Consider the following 7,500-nt stretch of genomic DNA (forward strand, 5'->3'; position numbering starts at 1 on the left):
GGAGGCTCGGTTTACACCTCCCGGGTCAGATCGGCGGAGTTCCCCTTTAACTCCGCACAGTCCGGACCTGAGTTTCTACACGTTCTCCGCGTCTGAGAGGAAAACAGCTCCGACCTGAGTGAGGATGGAGATCAGCATCCGAGCCTGAAGCCCTCTGCGCTGCCCAGCGTCAGCAGGACGGCGCGCAACCCAGTCACTAAAAGTCTGATCAAAACCGCTCAAACGCGCCGACAGCGGTCCGTTCAGTTCAGCTGCGCCAGTTTTCAGCACTTTAGACCGAGTTCTGCCGCTTTTTGCCTCGCAACACGCAAACGGGTTAAAACTGCACCAACTGAGCAAAGCGCAACTTCACCGGACCGGGCGTCACACCGGACCGGGCGCCTCACCGGACCGGGCGTCACACCGGACCGGGCGTCTCACCGGACCGGCCGCCTCACCGGACCAGGCGTCTCACCGGACCGGCCGCCTCACCGGACCGGGCGTCTCACCGGACCGGGCGTCTCACCGTACCTGGCTCTGCTCCCGAGTTGAGTCTCCGTGTCCCGAGTGAAGGAGAAGACCGCGCAGCTCGGACGGGCTCCTCGGCGAGTTCGGCGCTGTTTCGTCTCCCGGCTCCGCTCAAAGGGAAACGGTCTGAAAGCTCGCGCTCCGTCTCAACACGAGTCGAGTCCCTCGCGGGGTCTCGCGGACTCGTAGTCGCTCCGCGGTCGGTAATATCCTGAGCTGTGGCAGAGCGCGCGCGCCTGTGTGTGTGCGTGCGTGCGTGCGTGTGTGTGTGTGTGTGTGTATCCTCACTCCGTCGCGCGCTGCTCTCCACACTCCCAAAAGTCCGTGAAGTGCACCGAGCGCGCTGCTATAGCGCGCGCTGCTCTCAGCCGCCCGCTGCTATTGGAGCAGGCCGGACTGGCCCCGCCCACTCCAACTGTAACACTACCACAGAAGCGAGCCCGCGTGGAGCTCGGAACCTCAGCAGAACTTTATGAATGAAAGACACAAGAACTTCTGAATGGAAGAGACTTTTAGAACGTCTTTCCGAGTTCTGAAACACCTTGAGTGGACGAAAACGGTGTTCTAGATCTTCGAAAGCAGTTCTAGAACTATTTATGAATACAGAAAAAGGTGTGTTCTAGAACTTCGAAAGCAGTTCTAGAACTATTTATGAATATAGGTAAAGGTGTGTTCTAGAACTTTGAAAGCAGTTCTAGAACTATGAATATAGGAAAAGGTGTGTTCTAGAACTTCAAAAGCAGTTCTAGAACTATTTATGAATATAGGAAAAGGTGTGTTCTAGAACTTTGAAAGCAGTTCTAGAACTATTTATGAATATAGGAAAAGGTGTGTTCTAGAACTTCGAAAGCAGTTCTAGAACTATTTATAAATATAAGAAAAGGTGTGTTCTAGAACCCCCTTTTGACAAATAAAAGGTGCTAGAACTACATGTGAATGAAATGGGGAAAAAGTTCTAGAAATGAAAATTAAAGAAAAAAGTGGTCAAGAATCTCTGAAGGAAAAGAGTTCTAAAACACCTGGAGTGGACGAAAAATGTGTCTCTAGAACTTTTTATTGGCAGGAAAACAGTTCTAGAGAAAAGATTTATAGAAACCCTTTTTGAGAGGTAGAAAGTGCTTTATGTACTTGTGAAAGAAAGAGGAAAAAGGCCTAGAAACATTCTTGGGTGAATGAAAATGTTCTAGAACTTTACAAATGAAAGAAAAAGTGATCTAGAACTCTTCTTGAAAGAGCTCTAAAATGCTAGGTCTAGAACTACATATGAATGAAAGGAAACAGGTGTTCCAGAACTTTGCAAGTTACTGACAAGTAAAACATTCTAGAACTATTTATGGATGACAGGAAAAACAGTTCTAGAACCTCTTTTTGACAGGTAAAACATGTGAGAACTATTTGAGAATGAAAGGGGAAAGTTCTAGAACCATTCTTGGATGGCTGAAAGTGTCCTCAAACTATTTACAAGTGTTCTAGAACTTCTTTTTGACAGGTCAAAGATGCTAGAACTATTTGAGAATGAAAGGGAAAAAGTTTTAGAACCATTCTTGTGTGGAGGAAAGTGTCCTCAAACTTTTTACAAGTGTTCTAGAACCTCTTTTTGACAGGTCAAACATGCTAGAACTATTTGAGAATGAAAGGGAAAAAGTTCTAGAACCATTCTTGGGCGGATGAAAGTGTCCTCAAACAATTTACCAGTGTTCTAGAACCCCTTTTTGACAGGAATAAAGTTTTGCAACTATCTATGAATTAAATAAAAAGGGTTCTAGTACCGAGCCCTTAAGAGTCCATGGTTAAATAAAGCTATGATGTTGCATTCCCTCGCAATGATTTCGCATTCCTTGCAGTGGATTTGGGAATATAAAACTGTTGTGAAGGAAGGCGAGATAATTGCATGGGAAAGAAAACACCTGCAAGGGAACACAATGCCATTGCAATACACAGTGCCATCCGTATTCTAGAACCCTTTTCAGCAGCAAAATCAGTTCTCCTAATCTTCACTTCCTACACTAATAGAATCTGGGTGTACTGAGAAGTTCCACTGCAGGCCCAAGGTAAATTGGTTCTTGAGGAGATTTCAGACCTGTTCTTTCCCAGGCAGCTACTCTAACTTCTGCCTGGGCATTGAGACGATACGTCTGTGCACCCGCCCTCCTTTCTCTACCCATCTCTCAATGTCAACAGCCCGCAGTGAACACACACAGCGGAGGCCTACACGCTGTCTTGTGCTTGAACTTGCAATGCCGTGATAAGCTGCAGTCTAGAGAAACCATAGCCTAATTAGTCAGTGTTGCTGTGTGCACTTTATTAGAGGGTGTTATTTTAAGAACGGGGGATCCCCGCCGCAAAGTGCTCGTGCTAGGCACTGTTTACCATGAGGGAAGAGCTGAGGGAAAGTTTCTCTCTAGCCTCAGGTAGCTAGTGCTCTCTTCAAAGGCTGAGTCTCAAACGGAGGACAGCTGCCCACCGACTTGCTCTCTGATGAGTCAGTGTCTTAGGAGGCAGCTTCAGACCAAGAGAGGTTTCATCTGAGGCTTTCAAGGCAGCCATACACCACGACATTTGAGTCCTGATTAGAAAACCTCATGAGGTTTGGTCAGTCAGGGACACTCTGTGTGAGATGTTTTTATTATTCAGATTACACACACCTTAAAAAGATGATCCCTCAAGGGTTCTTCAGTCAAGGCGACGGTTCCATTTTGGACCACGAGTTCTACATAGAACCATTTCGTGCCTTAATGACTCTTTGCCTGGTGAAAAGATTCTTTAGATTGATGGAGAATGTGTTGCATACGGTTCTATACAGCACTAAAAAGGGTTCTGCTGTTGTTATGATGTCAAGCTTGTAACAACTGAAGAATCTTTTTGTTGCAGTATAGAAGAATTTTCAAACAGGTTCTGTGTAGAACCATGTACAAGAAACGTTTCACCAAGTGTGTAGGTCTGGTTTAGTTTGGGGAATAAAGAGACCCACCGCTAACATGTACTGTGGGCATGCAAATTGCTTTTGTTCTGTTTGCCTTTGGATGAACACAGGAACCAAATCCATGTCTTAAAAGGAAGCTCTCTTTGAAGAGATCTTGACTAAGGGTTCCCAGGTAGGGAGTCCATTTTAGAAACTAAAGAAGTTATTCAGTAGAAGTCAAACTGTAGGTTCACAGGAGGCTAAATCAGTTCAGCGTCTGAACCCAAGAACTAAATAAATGGTTCACAAAATCAAATTTGCTCATTTTTCCTCTCTTACTCCAAAAGTGGTCAATCAGCAAAGACATGTTTGGGTTCTGAAGGGTTTCTTCCTTAGTTTTCCACTAGAGCTAGAAGGCTGAGGTAAGTAGGGCCGAGTGATACCACATAAAGCGGGACAAAGCTGTCGAAAGAAAGGTATAAGACACTTTTTTGCTGCGTGAAGAGAAATCAAACCTCTCTTTTCAGCAATAAATGCAAAATTACAGCACCATCCACCTTTGGGCAAAGTGCAAAATCAAAATAATCAAATACCAAAATAGTTAACATCACAACTGCTAGCGTATTTGTGTGCTGTGTAAGGCTGTTAGAAAACCAGTTAGCATTCCCGCCGCAGCCTTTCCTGTATAGGCCTTCACAAACGGATAAACATATGGACACTTTTCCTCTGATTCTTTTGAGTTGAGAGAAATCATGTTTGAAGTGTTGCTTTAGGTTTTGTACCAGAGCTACGGGACTAATTTAGCGCAACAGGCTCCCTTTGCTACCATTGTTAGCTACATTAGCCTCGTAGCTCTGGGCTAAAACTAAAATAAACACACTCAGACATCGTGTCTCGCCTGATCGATTACATTTTGAAGGAAAAAGGTTTAAATTCCTTTCAAATGGAGCAGAAATTTGGTGGATGGAGGCACATTTGCGACTCAACCAAAGCCCAACTGAGGTAATGTACAGATGTATGGTATAGACTGAGCCAGCATGCTAATTAGAAAGCTAATGAGAGAGGGAGAGAGAGAGAGATTCCCACGTCTTCCTCGCTCTCCCTTTGTCTTCCTCTCTTTTGTTTCTTTTCTTTTTACTCGTCCTCTGCTTTAACACGCAGCTGTTTGCCTGCAGTGCGAGGCTGTGCAGTAGCAGACCTGGGGGGTTTGTGCCCGTTGTTAGTTTTCCTCTTGTCTGGTCTGTTTACCTCAGATCACTCTCTGTAGGTGAGGCCAGCTCTCGGTCACTCACAGAAGTGTGAAAACTTCACCAACAGAGGGTCTGTATTGTGTGTATCCCCGCCGTAACCCAGGGAAGTCAATATTTATAGACGATAAGAGCTGTTAGACCAAATCCTGCCCTCCATGGGAGGAATTTATGTCTGTATTTATGACAGGGTACACTGGCTAATACAGACTACAGGGTAATGGAGCCACTCACAGAATTCTATTCCAGGAGAGGTAAAAAGTCACCAAAAAGTGGTCGTGTACAATCAAACTGATTTGGTCGTTTGCTTTAAGTCCATTGAGAGCATAAAATAATGCAACTTTGTGTTTATTTATATTGCTTGTGTCATTCCTGTCCTGTTGCCCTTCACTGTCTGGAGTAGACTGTGCAACATCGCCATCTACTGGCAGCGCAAGCTCTTTGTGCACAAAAATCGGCACAGAGTCAATCAGAAGCTCACTTTAGGCGAGTTTATGTGGGAGCCCATTTAGGCCTATAGATTACAACAGCACATCACCTCTTTGTTTATATAGAGTGGACCCTGGAGGGCCAGAGTGCAGAGCTTGGTGGCTTCCCTGCTCAGACATCAGATAACGGGAAAATCCAGGTCTACACGAGTCAGACAGCAATCAGATTTCTGCTTTACAACCAGCCGATAATCTTTCAGAAGAAGACGTGAGGTAAACACAACGTAAAACTCAAACTTCATACCACAGCTTTGTTTAAAACCGAGCCATTTTACCTGAGAATGTGAACATTCATCATCTAGAAGATGAAGAATACTTAAATCCTTCATTTCCTCAAGCGTGCTCTTTCAGTGCCGCTCCAAATGTGTTTTGCTGCCATCTTGCCATCTTGTCTGTTTTCACACACGCCCAGACGGAGAAATCCGAAAGAAATCTGAGTAAGAGCTTCCATGCACTCTAGGCCTTCGGAGTATGCTGTTTACTTGACTATTTGAATAATCACATAACTGTGGAAATCTGAATATGATCAGATAATTGAGCGCATGTAAACACACTCAATGTGTACGTTGGTTTTGGACTGAACTATCACGCTGATATTTTGATACTTTTGATGTAATATGTTGTAATATAGATGAGTACTTATTGTGTAGTACATTAAAGAGAAAACAGACCGTTTTTCTTTTTTCTCTCGGGGTCTCTCCGTTTCCCCTGCTGGCTCTTTCAGGAGGAGTGTGGCCCAGCCTTGTGCTGGAGCTTTGTGTGGCCTAATTGCAGCGCACTGGAACTAAGCAGAGCGGACTGTTATCTTATCACAGTGTAATGGAATGTGGAAGAAGCTTCTCACACCACTTGAGTGATAACAGAGACAGCAGGGATCACTTCAGAGGGAGTGTTACCTGACACACACACACACACACACACACACACACACACACACACACACACACACACAGCCCTCCTCTCTCTGTGTAATCTCACAGCACTCCTCTTAAGCCCTTTAACTCGGTGGAATGAATGCTGGCTCCCAACGACGGGATGCTCACCGCTCAATCTAACGGTTCAGCCTGGCTAATCATTAACTACGTCAACCCTGTCACCACGGCAATAGGAGCTTCTGTATACAGCCTGGACCGTGTTTATGGTTTCCTCTTCCTGCTCTTACTAGCTTAAGGACCGCTGACCTTCAGTCCTCCTGCATGACTTAATGGCTTTGACACCCCACATTGAAAGAGGTTCACAAGTCAAAGCCCCACTAATATACAAAAAGCAGACATTAAAATGTTCATTAAAGCAACAGTTTGGCTAAAAAAATGCAATGAACTTCTCTTTTTGTCAAATGTAGTTGATCAGGCAAGACATGTATGATGTCTGATGGTTTGCATCTTTAGTTGTGTGCTGGGTACAAAGGCTAATGTAGCTAACAAGGTTACAAGCTACAAGTACGACTGCCAGCTTTCCAGGACTTTGGTTGTCCAAGAAAAAATGAGCTCCATTCTTTCATACAAAATGTCCTGAAATACAAGAATTTCCATGTGTTTGTTGTAAAGCTTGGACCACTTGTGTATAAGGAATGGGTTTGATTGGTTCAGTTTGGCCTCAACGTCTGGACGATTTGGGCACTAGTAGGGATGAGCAGTATGACGATATTTTATTGTTATCGAGATAAATGATGCTTTTTGGGGTATAGTGTCAATATCAGCATGACCTAATGGGGAACTCCACCAATGTATGCATTAAATGGTTCAGATATAAATAAAGTCATCCAGAGTGGTTTGTGTGAAATGCTTCGTTCTAGAGAACTCAGTCAGAAGTGTTCACGGTGGTGGTGACAGGAACCAGACGTCTGAAGAGTTTAAAGCCTCTGAAAGCTCCTTCACAGAAAGTTGCAACACAAAATGGTTATGAATATGCTGCCCGATGCATGAGACATTGTTTTGTGATCCAGTTTTGACCTAAAATGTCTTGTTAATCCATTTGAATCTATTCAAGGCAAAGGGGAGCATACAGGGTGCTGTAAGGCAAAATTGTCCCCTGCCAAAAATGTATTTTTCAGATTTTCTGCTATTTTACCACCATAAATTTTGCATATAAAAACTTTGAAGGCTCTAAAGGTTCACCAGTGTTTTTGGATAATAAATAGTCTCTAGATTATGATCCTGGATTTGTAATCACTGGCGATTAGCTGAACTGAAATGGCCACCAAGTGTCATACCTACCAGCAATTACTAAATCCAAGAACCGGAGACGGGCTTCAAGGTCCAGACCCCTGATCTAGAGTAGTTTCATTCCATGAAGTAACAAACTCTCACCATCAGATGGAAGAGCAGTTCTGAGGTCAGAAACTGACCAGTAATGA

The 7,500-nt window shown here is 44.3% G+C and overlaps 1 protein-coding gene across 1 annotated transcript in view; it reads right to left on the bottom strand.

Annotated features, from left to right (window-relative positions):
• The window catches only part of ndnf (neuron-derived neurotrophic factor), a 27,428-nt gene extending 26,568 nt beyond the window's left edge, over positions 1–860 (bottom strand). The window contains exon 1 of the mRNA XM_017711463.2: positions 511–860. The gene's annotated coding sequence lies outside the window, so the exon portion shown is untranslated. The remainder of the gene's footprint in view (positions 1–510) is intronic.
• Positions 861–7,500: the final 6,640 nt, after the last annotated feature.

This window comes from Pygocentrus nattereri, chromosome 9 (assembly GCF_015220715.1).
Source record: "Pygocentrus nattereri isolate fPygNat1 chromosome 9, fPygNat1.pri, whole genome shotgun sequence".
In the NCBI taxonomy this organism is placed as follows: domain Eukaryota; kingdom Metazoa; phylum Chordata; class Actinopteri; order Characiformes; family Serrasalmidae; genus Pygocentrus; species Pygocentrus nattereri.